This window comes from Periplaneta americana, chromosome 2 (genome assembly GCF_040183065.1).
Source record: "Periplaneta americana isolate PAMFEO1 chromosome 2, P.americana_PAMFEO1_priV1, whole genome shotgun sequence".
Lineage (NCBI taxonomy): Eukaryota > Metazoa > Arthropoda > Insecta > Blattodea > Blattidae > Periplaneta > Periplaneta americana.
The window spans coordinates 139,169,354-139,189,244 of NC_091118.1; the positions used below are offsets into that span (position 1 = coordinate 139,169,354).

The 19,891-nt window shown below is 33.1% G+C and overlaps 1 long non-coding RNA gene across 1 annotated transcript; it reads right to left on the bottom strand.

The window, feature by feature from the left end:
* Positions 1–4,297: 4,297 nt before the first annotated feature.
* On the bottom strand, positions 4,298–14,293 carry LOC138694620 (uncharacterized). Its single transcript, XR_011330984.1, has 3 exons — positions 14,141–14,293; positions 10,155–10,539; positions 4,298–6,213 (listed from the first exon to the last, which is right to left on the bottom strand). It is a non-coding gene; the product is annotated as an uncharacterized lncRNA (long non-coding RNA).
* Positions 14,294–19,891: the final 5,598 nt, after the last annotated feature.

Below are 19,891 nucleotides of genomic sequence, written 5' to 3' on the forward strand. Positions count from 1 at the left end.
ATTTTGGGTGCGGCAAACGATTGAAGATGTGGAGTGAGCTATAATTTTGTTGTGTTTTCATTAATTCAGGAATAAAGTAAATCACATAGGAATAAATCCCTTTACTTACTTTTTAATTTTTCTGTGATTATCTCTTACAGATACTGAGATATTGGAATTTAATAATTTTACTCGCCAGCGTGACTTACATATTGTATCTAACATAGGCTCATAGATAAAATGTATTCAATGTTAACATATGTAATTTAATATTTCTTATGTGGAAATTAATCGGAGCACGACTTAAAGAAAATTTTAGTCTTAAAATTTAAACAAAATGCTGTATCTCAGCTACACTACTCGGACATCTTAAATTAAAATATTTTTCCATTTTGATAAGATAAGTGAAAATATTCACACGTTGGGATTATGTTCTGCGATAGAAGAATGTGTACTGTCTAATAATCAGAAATGCTAACATTTTGAAGTAAATACTCGTTAATTCACTATCAATCATTCGGCCAATGATTGTTTCGCAAACAAACTGGTCAAACATTTACCGTTCAATAGGTTAAAAATGTGTCAGTTAATTATAAGTGGCAGCACCTTGCATACAATTTTAACTTACTTACTTACAAATGGCTTTTAAGGAACCCGAAGGTTCATTGCCGCCCTCACATAAGCCCGCCATCGGTCCCTATCCTGTGCAAGATAAATCCAGTCTCTATCATCATATCCCACCTCCTCAAATCCATTTTAATATTATCCTCCCATCTACGACTCGGCCTCCCTAAAGGTCTTTTTCCCCCTCCGGTCTCCCAACTAACACTCTATAAGCATTTCTGGATTCGCCCATACGTGCTACATGCCCTGCCCATCTCAAACGTCTGGATTTAATGTTCCTAATTGTGTCAAGTGAAGAATACAATGCGTGCAGTTCTGCGTTGTGTAACTTTCTCCATTCTCCTGTAACTTCATCCCGCTTAGCCCCAAATATTTTCCTAAGCACCTTATTCTCAAACACCCTTAATCTATGTTCCTCTCTCAGAGTGAGAATCCAAGTTTCACAACCATACAGAACAACCGGTTATATAACTGTTTTATAAATTCTAACTTTCAGATTTTTTGACAGCAGACTGGATGATAAGAGCTTCTCAACCGAATAATAATTTTAACGTTTAGTTATATTCTGAAATTTGAGTAAAATTGGTGCGAAAATAATATTCGATCTTGTAAGATATTAATTTCCAACCTATTGTATGTTACACACCCCTTGAAGTTAATATTTCATTTTGACGAACCTCAATATATTTTGTACAATTTAGGCTGGTAATTGTGTCCTACTCATTAAATATTTGTGTAATGTTGTGAATTAAACATAGACTATTTAATAAATTTACGGCGATATTAAATTTTAGTTTAGCTTTTGAGTATAATCTAAAAATATATCAATACAAAGTTATTTTACTTATTACTGTATAATGACTCAGCTGCGAAAAAGTAAACCATTTCTTCAGACTTACCATAAGGTTATCAGTATGATTGATGTCTTTGCTGTGAAAAATGAAAACACCTTTTCAGACTTGCGATAAGATTAACAGTGGGATGGTTGATGTCTTTGCTGTGAAAAATGAAATCAGTATTTCAGACTTATCATAAGGTTATCAGTGGGATGGTTGATGTTTTTGCTGTGAAAAACTAAACCAGTATTTAGACTTACCATAAGGTTGTCAGTAGGATTGTTGAGGTTGCTTTGCAAAGTTTGGGTTCCATGTCGTAAGTTTACCACAACACTGAGTTTGCTTTTATAATTGTTCTTCAAGAAGACTAAGGCAGTAAGTGTAATATTGCAAATTGGAAAACGTAGGGTTATGTGGGTGGTGCATGCAATCATGTTTGTAACAGGGAGGTTATAGGAAAGAGGATTTTTAAGTTCAAATCATAAGATAATTCTAACAATCCTAACACTTTCTCTCCTTTTTTTGGCGGACGAACTATTGTCCCTAAGAACAGATTCTTCATACATTTTTTTTTTTTTTTTTTTTTCCAATTTCAGAAAGGATAATATTCCCTTAATTTTAAAGTCAATCAAGTTATATTTCTAGAGATATCGGACAAGAGTTCATCATCATGTGTTGCTAGGAAATCACTGAGTGGATAGTGAAACGAATTAGCGATTAGTAACTCAGCGAGACCATAAGTTAAATTTCTTTACCGTTCCTTCACTCTTATTCTGAACGGTAAACACAGTTAAAGTTGGACTCTGAAGAATAGATTAAAAAAAAAGTATAAGTATCAGGAAGGTACGCAAGACTTGTAAGCCAAGGTTGGGAACTGCTGATGTAAGGAAATTAGACGTCAGAAAGCATGTAACATTCAAGGGTTAAGAGAATGGGTATGCAATAAAAGAAGAGAATGATGTACGTGTTAGCAGGATATCAGCTGGCCAGGTAGTACCTGCTATTGAAACACAAATTGTAAGCATATTATAATGAGAGAAGATATTTCATGCGATACAAGAGATCTGACTTCCTTCCATGACTTATTAACGTTTTAGCTCTTATATGAAAAAACAGTATGCCTCTTCATCGATATTGCTGTGTTTAATTAATTTACACTCGAATGCAAACTTTTTGCTATAAATTATATTTGTGCTCAATATTTTAAAGACTGTCAATATTATTGAAAAATATTATAGTCTAAATTATTATACATGCAGTAACAAACGCGCTTCCATATAAAACAGACCACAACTGAAACTCTAGGAGACGTTGTGTGAGAGCGTTAGAGAGCTACAAGAACCGCGATAGCTAACATAATTTCACCCACCCCAGAAACGCACGTTTATCAATAATTAAATACTGAAGCACAAATTAGTAACAAAACATGTAACTTCTTTTGAAGTTACTGTTTGAACTGGCGTTCTTCTTTGTAAAATTAATGAAATACTCAGGTATGCAATTACAGCAAAATTTCTCTAATATAAGCATTAGGGAACTATACACGAAAAGGATTGAGTTGAAACACTGCACTGTTACAATTAACAGATTGGTGTTGGCTTATTAGATAAGAATTGAAAAACACAATACCAAAATTGTTGAAACCATACAGTTTCAGTTTTTGTAAGAGAATGGCATGGAAATTGGTGTGAAAAGTTTTGATAAGTAGTAAAAATGGCCAGCCATTAATTAATCTTGACTTTGCTAAAGCATCTGAGAACTTCTTCATAAATTTACCTATGGCTTGAATTTTATTGTTGAAAGATCTAAAATCATAGAGATTAACAAACAGGCGATTTTTATTCAAAGTATTCTAAGTCATATGAAATCCTTGACTAGGGACATCATTCAAAATAACGACTTCTTTAATATTATGAAATGATTTGTAAACCATACATTTTTCTATATATCTTGATTACACAATTTTTAACATTACATCACTGAGAAATATCATACATATACACACACATATATAAAGTATATATATATATATATATATATATATATATATGACTTTCTCGTGTTAATGAACTAGGTTTTAAGTTCTGAAAATGGTCCCCAGGCCGAAACTAATCAACTAAAGTAACTTAAAATCTAGTTAATTAACACGAGAAAGTCATATGCAGTGTAATATATACTTTATATTCCTCATTCATTTTTCATTAAAATTGCAGATTACAGCGTTTTTCTTATTATTAAAGCGATTTCGGAAAATGTTGTCTATAATCAGGTGGTGCATTGGTTTTTTAATTTCATACCGTATAAATAAGTTTTTAATAATTCCCGAAGTTATGATTAATTCTCGGCTACCGCCCTCTCCATTAAATTTGCACTTTCTTCAATGAGTTGCAAAGCCGAGTTGTAAAAATGTACGGTAACCTTCATAAGCAAACCATGAACTCTGTCCTGCAAATCACATTCACTATGTCATGACCTCATTCATAAGACATATATCTTTATCCCTTAGAAAATAACTATGGGGTGGAAGTCACTTGGAAAAAATGTACATCAAATATTGTGTGGTGAGAAATAACTTTACTTCTTTCTGAATTCGAGGTTAAAAGCCCAATGTAGCTGTAGATTTTCCTTCAATATATTGGTTTCAATTATTAATCATAAGCAACAGTATAAAGATATAGTTGTTCTTTAAGTTCCACATTTAAGACCGAAATAAATGATTCTCCCCACAAATATTTTATTTATTTATCTATTTACTTATTTATTCATTTATTGATTTATGTATTAATTTATTTCTCTATTTGTCTGCTAGAGTCAAGGCCTTTAGGTCTTCTCTTTCATTCAACCAGAACAATTATAAATAATATAAAACGTATTTTAATAAAATAAAATAATTACAATAAAATGATTTTACAAGACAATAACGGCGCAAAATGATTCAAGTAAAGCAGTTTACCTGAAAATATAAGCTACACTAAGAAGTAAACAATATTATTTAGTAGTTAGCTACAGTATATTAAGTCTAGTAATATAAAAACAAAAAGAGAAAGGAGATATCTCACACAAAATCAATAGCAGTTTCGGAAACAGGGGCTTACAGCAACTCTCAGAAAGCCTACGACTAAACAGTAAACATATTTTAAGTAATTCGGTATAAATCGTTAGTCAATATGACGTAAATCAATGACATCATCGAGGATCAGTGACAGGTTAGGTTTGGTATGTTTAGAGTTTTGGTTTGCCTCGCATTTTTTACGTTTTTTGGTAGGCATACGAAAAACTTGAACAAACCAAACCTAACCTGCCACTGATACCACTGGTCTATAAAAAAATCCTTTTTATATGCTACTGAGGAAATTTCAAATGTTTTATACTGATTCCAGATCTGTAATGAGATTTATCATAGAACGCCAGGTTTTTTAGTTATGGGACTAACATTAATTCTAAATCTTACTATTCAGTACATACCTGTACCGTAAAGTCAGAGATATAAATTGAGCTTAGTTTATAGGCCTATATTCTTTGTAAATTGTTATATTGTTTTAAATACATTCATACGAAGATATACACTTACAATATGTAGTAAGCACTAAAATCTCTGTTAAAAGTGCTTGAGACCTTTGCTTTTCCGCTTATGTTGGCATGTGTTTGATCGCTGTAGGAACCAGCAGAAATCACTCATTATCTCGGACCGTATTGACCCTGGTACCTGGATTCCATCGTTGTTATGTCTTGATTAATCTTCTCACCATGTTCGTCACTCACAGCGCCGATATTTGATGGAAAAAGTCAAGGCGTGAAGGAAGAAAGTGCATTTTTAAAGATATGCGACAACCTGAAATGCACTAAGCATGTTATATACTAGCTCAGCGTAATTATCAGCTCGATAATTTCCTAAAAACCTAGTTGACGCTAATACAAAATGTGCCCAAGCTTCGAGTTCGAGAGCAATTACTTTTGACCTGAACGTAGTGTCACACTTAATTAAAAATTTATTTTTTTTTATTTTACAAATATTGATGTGACAGAAAAAACGGAATTGAGATCTGAAATCAGTACACTCAAATTTATTAGGGCTGGTACACTTGTTTTTGTTCAGTAGCAAAATCACAATAAAATAAATAAAGTGGAACTAAATGTATTAAAAATATAAACATTAAAAATGTTATTTTAAAATTGTGACGTGATAGAAGAAAACGAACTTCAGAGCTGTAATCAGCACACTCAAATAAGGGTTGTACACTTGTTTTTGTTCAGTAGCAAAAATCACTGTAGACCAGTGTACTATATTGACCAACGTTTTCTACCGAATTACCATATTTAATTTCTTGAGGATTGAAAAAATAGCTCATTTATTGCAGCCAACTTACTTACGTCATAGGCTATAACATCAATGTTCTACAAATAATCTAACACATTAAATGTTCGATTATTAACGATATATATTACGAATACGACTATGACAGAACTGAAAATCCACTCGACACTTTATAGTCACAAGTGTTTCGTTTTTATTCACAGAGCGTTATAGGATTTGATTGACATTTTCATGAATAATGCTCATCACAGTGTGCATTAATTTCTCAAAGTGGTTGGTGCAGCGCCTTTCCGTCAGAACTTCACTCTTCTTTTTCACAAATAAATGGATAGTGGTGGCTACATTTTATCGGACTGTAATTTCCTTCTCTGTTTATCGCCACACAGTGTTCTAGACCACTATTGTGCAGTTTCTTGTATGGATCAAATTTATTTATTCTTGATTCTCCTATCTCATTACCTAAAACAGAATGACATTTTTTCACTACATGTGTATGCGTTTATTATACGATGTATTTAAAAATAAGGCATATTTACAATTAAATTAGGATGAGGGGATTTTCGACAAAAAATCTTAGACACGTCAAATATTGTGTTTAGAAGTAGATATTTGTATGGAAACAAAGTGGGACTATTTTTGCGGAGTTATGACGTCATACTGGAATAAGTATTCATTTAAAGCGTGTTAAAATATTTAGAAATACATACTAGTGTAAAACGACGTAGATATTTAAATATTTGATACAGAAAAATGTTAAAAAGGTACTGTATAGGTCGCGCCAGGGATTTTGGCAGCTGGATTTTCTTAATGCAAACTGGAGAGCGAGTTCGTCACCGCTGCAAGATCGGCTGTTATCTTTGTCGCAGTGGAATGGGTAGGACATAAGAGTAAACATGCACGCCCGAGTATTTATTGCACTCTGGACAGTCACCTCAAGAACTAAACAAATATTACAGTCGTCTATATGTGTCTTTGGTATTCCCAAGAAACTAGTTCGATTGATTAAAATGTGTCTCAATGAAACTTACAGCAGAGTCCGTATAGGCCAGTTTCTATCTGATGCTTTTCCAATTCACTGCAAGGAGATGCACTATCACCTTTACTTTTTAACTTTGCTCTAGAATATGCCATTAGGAAAGTTCAGGATAACAGGGTTTGGAATTGAACTGGTTACATCAGCTTTTTGTCTATGCGGATGACATGAATATGTTAGGAAAAACTCCACAAACGATTAGGGAAAACACGGAAATTTTATTTGAAGCAAATAAAGCGATAGGTTTGGTAGTAAATCCCGAAAAGACAAAGTATATGATTATGTCTCGTGACCGGAATATTGTACGAAATGGAAATATAATATGTTATATATATGGAAATATGTTAATCCTTAGTCAATAGATAAGACTGAGTTTTACGAAATACGAACGTTAAGGGATGGAAAATGGGAGGCAGTAATGATCAAAATAATTATACCGATTTATTTTTTTAACCAGCAGTCGTGCAGCCTTTAAATTTAAAACAAAGATTCACTCATAAAATTGGGTTAGACTATTCATCTCATCTCTCAGAATTGTTTCTAAAATGTATAAGGAAAGTAAAAAAAAATTCAATTTCATGTAGGCTACTCCCTTGAAATAACTTGAGGTTTTTTTTTTTTTTTTTTTTTTTTTTTTTTCCCTAGCAGAGAGGAGAGAGAAAGGAGTTGACAATTTTAAAAATTCACTAAACTATATTTAACTAGAGACGTAAAATCTAAAATTAAGGTTACTCTCTACAATATTGGTTAAACATTCTTAGATTTTTTAAATACCATATTCTAAGGTACTGATGAAAAGGCAGAAGGGAGTGAGAAATCTCATGTCATCCGATCTCGATGAAAGTCGATAACTGGGGATCTTTGCGATCACAGAATACGAATAAGGTAGGCCTATTATTTACCCCGACTTTGTCCCTAAATTTGTGGAGTGGGACATAAATGGATGAAAAATTAAATTAGATATCTTAGGGGTTTTCGAGACGAAAATTACGAATAATACAATTTGTACGAATTCAATATGGCAGTTTCAGTGCTATGAATTATATTTTAAAAAATTTAACATCGGATATTGCACAGGTAACACATGTACAGTATTTAAAGGGGTATGTAACGCCTTTTGATAGTAGGCCTATACATTTAGTAAAATCCAAAGTGTAATTTCTACATATTCTGAATGAATGTTGTGCTGGAATTTAGTATAGTCATCAGCCAATACCTCTAGATTAATAAACAACTTTTTAGAATCCATAAAATACAGTATTTATTGTGAATGGTAATTATATTTTTCAATTGGTGCAATTTGTGCAGGGAAAATTGGTTTCTCCGATATTTTGTACGATTTCGAATATTTTAAAATGCTTTCTTCTCTGTTCTATTCACAGTGTGCGTGTGAAGAAATCATTGCCCTTGTAATATCCATTACAATCCTATTTATTATACCTTTATATAAATCTAACTTCCGCAGCATGCAATTTTACTCAATTAACCAAATTATATTTTGATTATTAAGAAGAATCGTAATTTTATTAACTCGAATTGTCGCACCACCAATAGAAGATCCCTAGATTATTACTGGACAAATCTTGTATATTGATCTGGTAATGGTAGGATTATATATATGCGCAATGCAATGCTTTTCCTTTTAATTAAGAATTAATTTAATTTAGAAAATGTGGGAGACGTATTGTAAAATCATGGCGAACGGAAGTCATTTACATTTATTTAAGGTATTCTTTGAATAGGACTGTACCGTGGTGTGTTTCATAATAAGGATAATTGATATGAGCTGCTGTTATGAAAATATGAAAGACTCAGAATGTCATCGCATCTCATTCTCTTAGCTTACACAAACAATATTGGCTCGCTTACTGGAAATGTCATCGAGGTCACCTGCCAAAATCGGTGCCTCCGACTATAACACGGGTTGAATCCGATCAAAATTTTAAGTTTTCTAAGTTTTAACCATTTAAGGCAGCAGTTCTCAAACTTTCGTATTTCGCGCTCCCTTTTTTGCCTCGAATAATTCTGTAAATAAATCCATGGCGCTACAGCCCATGAAGGGCCAAGACCGACCAGCCGGCTGCTGGCCTCACGTCCACATGCCGAAGCAGAGGTGGACGATCATCCAATCAGAATGGCGGTATCGTCTGATTAGCACGATGATCGCCCAGCCGTTATAGCTGATTTGCGAAAGCGGATTTTCGCTACCTATCATAGCTCCCCAAGTACATCACGATGCTGGGTGGGTACCGGTCCCATACACTGGCCGAAATTTCATGAGAAAATTTCTTCCCCCATGAGGATTCGAACCAGGGTGCATTCCGTAATGCGAGTCCTAGGCAGGATGCTTAGACCACGACGCCACGGCTCGGGACTGATAATTCTGTACTCCCCATAATATAAGACAAAAAGATGAATGAGAATTCCTATACGGGAAAATTTAAACTCGATTGACAACATGGTTATCGTTGTCGATGTAGTGCAGTCGTGCCGTATTATAACGTCATTTCCTGTTACCCGAATATTCACGGCAGATATCGATGAGTCTGGAAATTTCTGGATTAAAAATATGCGACTACAAAAGCAGCGCGTCTGCGGGTGACTTGTTAGTTGTTCCATTGGGAATGTGTTATGAGTTTGTCACTTGAAGTTCCAACGCTAGTTACGTCTCGAAATTTCTCCATTGAAAAAACCTGGACAGGCTGTAATTCAAAGCAGGCACATATTAGTCATTAGACCTGTGCCTTATAAATGTTTTATTGCAATGCTTTCGTTTTGATCATATTTTAAATTATAATTTCAATTTGAAATTAAAATACAAAAAAATATATTGCCTTGTTTATTTATTTCACCCCTCCTCCCATCAAGTTACAGCGCGGATCGGGGGCCGCGACTCGCAGTTTGAGAACTGCTCATTTAAGGATACATCCTAGGCTGCATCCTATATTCTTCATAATCCTATCTACCGAATGTAATATCCTCCATTGTTTTAAATTTAATTTTTTTTAACTTTTATTGTTGATCGGTATCACCTCGATAGGAGGAGTGAATCCGATCACATATAATTTTTCTTTTGAAATCAGATACATACAACAGAGGAAGTAAGGGATGACGTAAAATGTTACATTGAACGCAACTGATGTATTCCCTCTCTGTACACAGTAGGCAACTTATATCTTCGTCACACTTCTACAAATCAAATGCGTTTCCGTACAGTCTGTGAATGCGTTTCCTTATTTGGGATACTTTGCACCCGGACATCCTATATTTATAATTTTCATGACTCAAAATTTTTACACTTAACACAACAATGAAATTTAAATTTTGGTGTTTTAAAATTATATCAGACTACATAATTTTAACGTACCTAGTATGGTGACGAAGTGATTGTGTTTGAATAGATCATGGATACCAATAAACACGTAGTATTTCTTAGTGTTGGTAGCAAGTTTTCTAACAAGATGTTTCTCTTCTTCCGAATTGATGACGACCAGATGAGCATTGTCTTCGTAGCATTGTTTCCAGGCACTACCCCAATCAGCCGCTATGTCGTAGAACTTGTAATACCCCAAACCAGGTCGATGGATATACCCTGATTTGAATTCTGCTGGCAGTATTTCTGGGGCTCCTGTGCTACCATGGTGTCTCATAACTTCAAAAAACCTGTTGGGTAGTGTCCATACCACAGATGTCAGTGCTGTGGTTAAGATAAATGTGGAAGTCATCCATCCAAATACTGGCATGATTTATACCTGAAACAGAGCGGCTTTTATAAAATTGCAATTAGAATTTGGTACAAAGTTAGTCTTGCAACTAGCCTTTCGACATACCATATCTTACATCCGGGTTGTAATTCTGGGGGACACAGGCTATTTTCGTGTTTTGTGTAAAGTATTATTGTATTATTATTTCATAGAGAACTTCATTAGTGACATTTCATACAGGTTAGTGTAAAATTTGTTCACATGAAGCAAAATTTATGAAGTCAACTTAATACTGGTTTTGAGAATCAAATTCGTATTATTTTTTAACAAAATTTTCAATTATATCATGAAATAGAGAAATTGCTTTATTAAAATTTTACCATATTTTGAGAAACCCCAAAAGTCAAACATTTTCAAATATGAATATTGAATTATATTCTATTTAAAATATATATATATTTTTTTTTTTTGCATACAGAAATATTCGTTGTGTTTTTACAAACTTTTCCATTTCAAATATTCCAATTCTTAATTCATGCATTTCTTTTGAACAATCTTTTGTGTTCCCCCAAAACTTTGTATTTCCTTACTTATGAGGTTTCTCAAAAAAAGATTCATTATTGTGCCTAAATATAAAGTTTAAAGTACGGTACTCCACAGTTCCAGATTAAGATTCATAATACGTAACTTATGTAAACATACATAATGTAGGCTACATACAATATTATACATGTATAGATACTCCCTCAGTAACATAATATTATTTTTTCCCTCATAAGACTAGTGTTGTCATTGAAGTGAATGATCAGATATTAGGTATAGGCTTACTTATGCATCAGAATTCCAGTTTACAAAATCGCTTTCGTCCTCGTGCTATGTGATAATTAGACAGCGCATTTTAGTTCCCAAACGTACAGAGGATTGAGTAGTTTCGTCTGGTAGCTACATCTGTTACGTCACGTGGATAAGTAAGCACGGTTGAATTGCAAGCAGGTACGCATGGGGGCCATTAAATAATAATGATGTAATGCAGTCATGTCAATTGATGCCCATAGGAGCAAGCGCGCGCTTTAGAGCCCAGGAGAGCCTGAGCGCTTGACAACGGAAGGGAAAGAGACAGACGAAAGAGGTAGTACGTGCCGCTTGGTCGAGCTATATTCAGTAATGGCCAGCACTGATTGAATAAATAAAGGGAAGAGAACTTATTACAACAGTATCCATGTTAATTTTTAGAATTGTCTGAGAAGTATAAGTGCATTATAAGAATGTAAGTTTTAATTTTAATGTTCATTTTGACAAGTTTGATTTTTTTATTCAAAAGAAATATTTTCTCGACTTTTATAATAATAATAATAATAATAATAATAATAATAATAATAATAATAATAATAATAATAATAATAATAATCCGTGGCGCTACAGCCGTGAAGGGCCTAGACCGACCAGCCGGCTGCTGGCCCCACGCCCACATGCCGAAGCAGAGGTTGACGATCATCCAACCAGATTGGAGGTATCGTGTGGTTAGCACGATGATCCCCCCAGCCGTTCAACTTTTTTTATAGAAAAGTGAAATTTTCAGATATAGGCCTATTTATTTAGTAGCCTTACAGAATGTTTTCGTGAATCTAATACACCGTAAATACGTACCTATTACTGAAGATAGTGTATTGAAAATTTTGAAAATATTCGCATGAAATTGTTTGTAAGGAAATGAATTAACAAAGCAACTACTGTTACATCATAAGCAAAAGTTACATTCATATGTGCTGTAAAAATGTCAGCTCTATAGCTTCAGAACATTTCGAGAAATAATTTAATATTCTGATGACAAGAAATTGCTCACCAATATCACCTTAAAAGCATAATGCGATAAGGGTTTTGTTATGGAATATTAGTTACACTTAAAATATATACACCACCTAGGTAACTTTGGCTTGTACTGTAATATTGTTTTGATTGGTTTATTGATTACTTTTATAAGGCTAAAGGTACTATCAATATCAATTTCAACTTATCATGTCATACTCAATCTCTTTTTTTGGGGATAGGTATCACTTTCTTTATGAATGATGTGTTTCATCCATTTAGTACAGTATAGTTGTACTATTATGGAACTTATGTGAATATTCCTTCTTAACTCTTTATTATGTTATTAACATTTAAAACACAACTGCAATATTAAGAAAATGGTATTAGCACTTTTGTTTTACAGACAATATAGATAATATCAAACATAAAGAAACCATATGAAAGCAACAACATAAAATTTCACGTTCCTTCTGAAGTTTGTGCACCCCTTTTTTCTTAATCCAACAGGCTGCTTATTCATATACACAACCCTTCCCCTTTTCATACTTAGCGCTTGATGTCCGTGCACGACGTCAAGGTCAGAAAAATGCGCTTGCTTTAACATCACTGATGTAATGTATTATAAATATGCCCCTGTAACGTCATATGACGTAGAAACAACATTCTCTTAGTTTAAACAAATTTTATGTGATATTCGTAAAAGATTTGTATTTTATAAGTTTAGAATATATATTTTCGTTCACTGCAACGGGATAGGTTTCGATAAACGACTTATTTATTTATATTGTGAAAAATATAAATATTGATAATTTGTATATTGATTTTTGTTATTATTTTGTCCCTGCAACGTCATGTGATGTAGAAAGAACATCTTTTTAACTTAAATAAAGTTTCAGTGGCAGTTATATTAAAATATATGAATTTCATAATCTCAGAATATATATATATATATATATATATATATATATATATATATATATATATGTTTTTGTTCACCGTAACGGAGCTGATTTCGTTAAATGAAATTATTTAATATATTATATAAAGAGTATTTACAGTTAATCTGTATCATGTTTATTGTTATGATCTATAATATATATTATATACTATTATATACAATATATCATAGAACATGATATATTCTGACATTATAAAATGCATACCTTTTACTATAACTGCCAGTAAAACTTTGTTTAAGCTAAGAAAATGTTCTTCCTACGTCACATGACGTTGCGGGGATTGAATAATAACAAAAATCAATATGTAAATTATCAATATTTATATTTTACACAATATATACAAATAATTCGTTCATCAAAACCTATCCCGTTGCAGTGAACGAAAATATAATATATTCTGAGGTTATGAAATGCAAATCTTTTACGGACATTACATTTGTTTAAACTAAGAGAATGTTGTTTCTACGTTATAAGACGTTATAGGGGTATATTTATAATACATTACATCATTATTATTAAATGGCACCATGCGTACCTGCTTACAGTTCGACCTTGCTTTCTTATCCGCGTGACGTAGCAGATGTAGCTACCAGACGAAATTACTCGATCCTCTTTACGTTTGGGAACGAAAATGCGCTGCCTAGTGATAATATAAAAATCATAATGGAATCAAAACACAGAGCGAGTGTACTGTTATCAAACCTGCCCTAATACATTTTCATTCATATGGATAACCTGAGAATTGAACTAGGCTTACAGACAAGGCAAACTAATTTTCTAGCTGTTCGCGTAAAGGTATTTTCTCTAAAGAATAAATTGAAATATATAGGCTATCTGTGTAGGTATCTTTGTATTTTAATCAAAATTTTATCGCTACTTACAGATCTTATTTGAATGGATGTATACTCTGAAACTGTAGACTCACTTCTAGAAATGAGGATACTGTCACTGGAAGTGCGTGTCGCATCTTCAAGTATAGTTTTATATCCTAACGGAAAGAGTTCTTATCTGTAGTAGCTTCCTGCTGCTTCACTGTGTGAAATGTGGCAGAACTTCCGTGTGTCTAGTTCCTCGATTTAACAATTTTAACACGTGCCATTTTATGTATTTTCACTACTGGAAGTAACATTTTCATCTAAGAATCCAGTGAATCCGGGTTTGATTTCCAGGAAGGATGTGGACATTGATATTCCTTTCACATAGCATGAGTACGCAATATGTATTCATTGTCTTTTATCTATCCTGTATTGCCTAAAACGGTGATCTTTCGTCATGGCAACGCATGACAAGGGAATCCCCGTGCAGATGTTTACAGATTTTATTAGTAATACGTATATGAACAATCCAGGAAAGATATATTAATATTTATGAACTTTGAGTCGTCTTATACAGAGTGTTTCCGGGCTTGTGTTACAAACTTTCAGGGATGATGGGGAAGTGCACATGTATCAATTTGAAATAAGGAACCCTGATTCGGAAATGATTGAGTCGAAAGTTATAAGCAAAAATATTTGTGTGGAAATGGAATTGTAATTTGGCACCACGTGCCCTCCTTCCCTTAATCTTTGGAACAGTAGTGGAAAGAAAGTATGGGCCAGATGTTTCCTACGTAAGTACTTGTTCCGATACAATCGGTTAGCTTGTCTACTGTTCCCATTGGGTAATCCTTATTCGAAACTCAGGTCTGCATATTCCGCTCTCGTGTACTCCACCTTTTCACTAGGACTGATCGACTGGACACTGCAACTTGTACACATACACTGCTGTCTACAGACGTGTATATCAGGACCGACCATGTCCGTTACACATTACGCTATCTTCATTGCTTTAGTATAGTTTCCTGTCCGCACCACACAGATAGCGCACTGAATGGAATACTGTAATTAGACAACGTTAACAACGTCAGATGAATACAGTATGTGTAAGATGTACAGATAAATACACATAAATAAGGTGTACAGAGGAATAAAATTGTCATTTCCACACAATTATTTTTGCTTCTAACTTTCGACTCAGTCATTTCCGGACCAGGGTACCTTATCTCAAATTGATACATGTGCCCTTCCCCATCATTCCTGAAAGTTTGTAACACTAGTCCGGAAACACTCTGCATGTGTCGTAGCAGCACTACAAAAGATAGAGCAATTCTTGTTTTTGTTGTTGCTGTTCAGTCAACTGTCCGAAGACAGGTTGGAAGTGACATCAAGAAGACATCACTCATGAGGCAACTAAGGCAGGAGATAATGGGAAGGTTGGTCAGTTTAGTTTGGCATTCTGCATTGAGAACTAACAATAGTAACTATTCTATAAGAGATTGATTCAGTCCTTACTAAGCAAAACTTTATAGTTTCCCAAGAAACTGTGAGAGATTATTTTGTATGCATACATCCTTTTCATATATTCAATCAATAGAACCTGAATAACATTTCTAGAGACCTCTACCAAGCAGTACATATTATGTCGCAGGTTTGATATGTTTTTAAATTTCTCGTCCTTTTATGAGTTTGAAGATAAAAAATAAACGTTCTTACCCTAATAATTATCAACAGTAATCTCACTAGAGGTTTTGATTTATCTAGAGAAAATCAAAACTCGAGTGGGATTTAATTGACTATTACACGATTAGAAGAAAGTATATAAAGATTAGAAGTAACAAAGTACTCCAATACAATAAAATATTAATTGGCTTATGAAAATACAACTATCTTCAAATGTATCAACTATCGAACCTGACGATGTCATATCCAGGCCTTGTACACTGGTTTCTGACAAATAAGTATTATTATTATTATTATTATTATTATTATCATTATCATCATTATTATTATTATTATTATTATTATTATTATTATTATTATTATTATTATTATTATTATTGTACCATCTCAACATTACGCTACATGGCAGTAGTGTTTTATGATTATGTTTTCTTGTTACCGGTATCAGTTGTGCCAACTATGGAATCATCATTGAACTCTGTGGCCTGTTACTAGTCAAGAAGGTTTTGTTGATTCAGTTTCATTTTTATTAAGACAGTTGCATTCCACTTCAATTATCCGAATCCCAGTAATCAACGTCACTTGACAGATGATTTTCAATAAATCTTAATATTAAACAATCTCTGATACGTGACTATCCATAATATCATATAGCACAAGCTATAACATAACCTAACTAATATACTGTACACAAGTGTTAGAAAAGTTTTAATTAACGACGATGACATAAAAAATAAACATGAATAATTTTAAAAGGAATAATTATTGAATGTACAATTTTCAAATTTGAATGTGGTTGGTGGTTCAATTGATGTTATATTGGACGTGTGCGTAATAGAAGTGAACTCGTTGATTTAGGCCTACATGGTGTATTCAACTTATTCAGGATTTCCGAATGAATAATTTTAAAAGGAATAATTATTGAATGTACAATTTTAAATTTGAATGTGGTTGGTGGTTCAATTGATGTTATATTGGACGTGTGCGTAATAGAAGTGGAACTCGTTGATTTAGGCCTACATGGTGTATTCAACTTATTCAGGATTTCCGAATGGTGCTCTTCATTTATTTGTAAATCGGATTTCAGAAGATGCATAGGTATGATCAGTGATTTTGATTAATTCTTGTTCTTGAATGCCAATGCGAGTCATATTTGAAACTGCTGTGCATCGACTGGAGTGGTTTGTAAGTATATATATAGGCCTATATATTTTTTTTGACGTCCAGACCAGCGCAGTTTCAAATGTTGGCAAACAAAGAAACAAATGCTAGGGACGCGATAAAATTAAACAAATGCTAGGGACGCGATAAAATTGTGCGATAAGCAGCCATGATTGGTTGAAATACGCCCTTTCGTACCGTTTTATAGGTCAAAAGTAGTATGACGTAGTAAGAGTGTAATAGTCACCCTAAATGTCTTCATCATTACAAAAAAGGTACAATTCATATGAATTGTCCAAATAACGAAAATAATAAAATAATTTGAAACTATTATTTCATAATTTGTTTGGACTTTCCCATTTATATTTCTTCATCTTCTTGTGCTTTTTGTTCTGTCGATCAAGGTTTAGGCCTCCAGGATCCGTTCCGAATATCGTATCTACTTTGACTGACGTTTCTCTGGTCTTCCAAAACTTCTGCTTTCTCTCGGAACGCAGGCGAGAATTCTTTTTGAAGTCCAGTTTGATGAATTTGGCTGTATGATTTTTGAAGTATGATTTATATTTCATTATGTTTACAACCACATTAATTGCTTGTGTGTTTTCTTTTACTTTTTATTTAAAATTGGTCTCTTCTTGTAGCCACTATGAAGAATCTGAGGAACCTCATTTATTGCATTTCTAGGCTTTCTCAATAATCTTTTCTCAAAAGCCAAATTTCATAACCGAACATTATCATCGATTTTACATATCTTTAGAAATACAAGTTCAACAGATCCTGACATACTTTCAACAAAATTCCCTTTAATAATTTTATTCACATTTAGATTTCTAATCAAACAAGTAGTCTCTTTCAAGTAGGTTTATCAATGAAACATATTTTCGGTACATATTTGTGCTACCGATGTCAAACAACAAATATATAACCAAATAAATGGAACTGCGACACGACTTTATTTTTGACCAGCACAAAATTATGGCTTCACAATACATCACTCAAGGCAACTTTGAAATATGGCTGTTAAATTTGGACTTTAAGCGGAAAATTGTCGGTAATTGGAATGCGCGTCTTATAAACTTATTTAGAACATTTTCTCATTCAGATCAAAGTTATACAGACATGTGTAGAGCAAAAATTAGAAGTTGAACTCTTCCTAAAATTAATAGGTATGCTGAAATTTTAATGTAATTAGCTATTAAATGTTGACAGGGTGAAAATTAATGGACTATCTAAAATTTCTGTAGACCTACATTATATATCCAATTGACGACGATACCTTGGAAGACCCAGAAGGAGATGGGGAAAACTGGAATGTTATCTGAGCTTTGGAAACAGTATTGAATAGACCTGTAAACCTTTTGTTATTATTATTATTATTATTATTATTGAAAATAATGACGGTGATTGCAATGGATGACGAAGTGATAATGTCTTTCGATTCACTTAAACTTGGTTTCTGTCTTTCCTACATGCTATTCTTTAATCCAATTTAAGCTAATTACTGTAGATGCAACATACAGTATTTTATATAGAATATTTAGCTATTTTTATCATAGGCCTATTATAGTGAGTAATTAGTAGTTATCTCAACAATGGTAACGGAAATGTTTAATTAGACCATTTCTTTTTGCGGAATGCTCTGTAACAAAACATAATTGGCTATTCATGTTCAACTGTTTGCAGTAGGCTATCGAAATTTGATGTCTGTATAATTTTGAGCAGGATGGCGCTCCTCTACACTATAGTAACATTGTTAAGGATTTTTTTTTTGTTGTGATGTTCCAACGGCATTGGATTGAGAGTGGCGAATAGAGCAATGGCCTCCACGCTCTCCGGATATGACACTTTGGATTTTTATTTTTTTGGAGAATGTGAAACAAACCGTATAGTCTACGGATCACAATAATCATCACTTGAAATAGCGAATCAAGGAAGATGTTAAATCTATCACTCCTAATATTCTTAATCGAATTTAGTCGAAAATGAAATACTGTTTATACATTTCAAGAGAAAAGTTATTTTTTAAATTAAATTCAAATTTACTGGATGTACCAAGTCCCGTTTAATCGTTATAATGTTCTGAAACTCTAACATGTCTTTTGAGACACTATACACTCCATAGTACCCAACTATTAAAAAAACTGAATCCATGGCGATATAAATAATTAATCAGAAGAATCATTAGCAAAATAGGTAACTTTCAGCTCACGTAAAACATTGTATGAACAAAGGAAAAGGAATTACTTTATTTAACGTGCGTGTCAGTTGCTTGCTGGCGGAGCTATTATGGAAAATAAAGATTCTAATGTAGGTGGGTTGGGGTAATTTGGGTATAAAAATAACCCTTTTAAAGTTTAGAGACTCATAGCCTTTTACCATGATAAAATTTTCATTCAGTTTTTTTATATATTAGCACCGTGACCTTCTAAAATGATTCTATTGCATTTTCAACTATGTTGGCCTCTTCTCATCACAATAATAACCTTAAATTTAACTATACTCAATTTAACCCATGAATGTGAAAATTTTGGTATAATGTGTATTATTGAAATAAAACATGCTTTAAAATCCTTATAAAATCAAATTATCCCAACTATACGTTAATGTATGTATCCTAGAACATAATACAGAGGTTAGATAGGTATTTAAAACTTTTAATTAGGCCTAACAAGATAATACTTAAGTTCTTCATAAGGCTTATTTAGTAAACTTAAAATATCGCCCATTAAAATCAGGGTCAGAAAACACTTCAGATATTTATTTGTCTTCCACCAATCCATAATTTTTGAACGTGGCATGATCTGGAACGAAATCTAGGTTAATTATCAACTAACCGAATTACTCCAAATTTGTAAATAGTAATTAACTAACAAACTTTTAATGATACATTACTACATTTATTAAAAATATTTTCTAAACACATATAATGCACACATGCATGAATTTGGTTACTGTAAACAGAGCTGCTTCCCC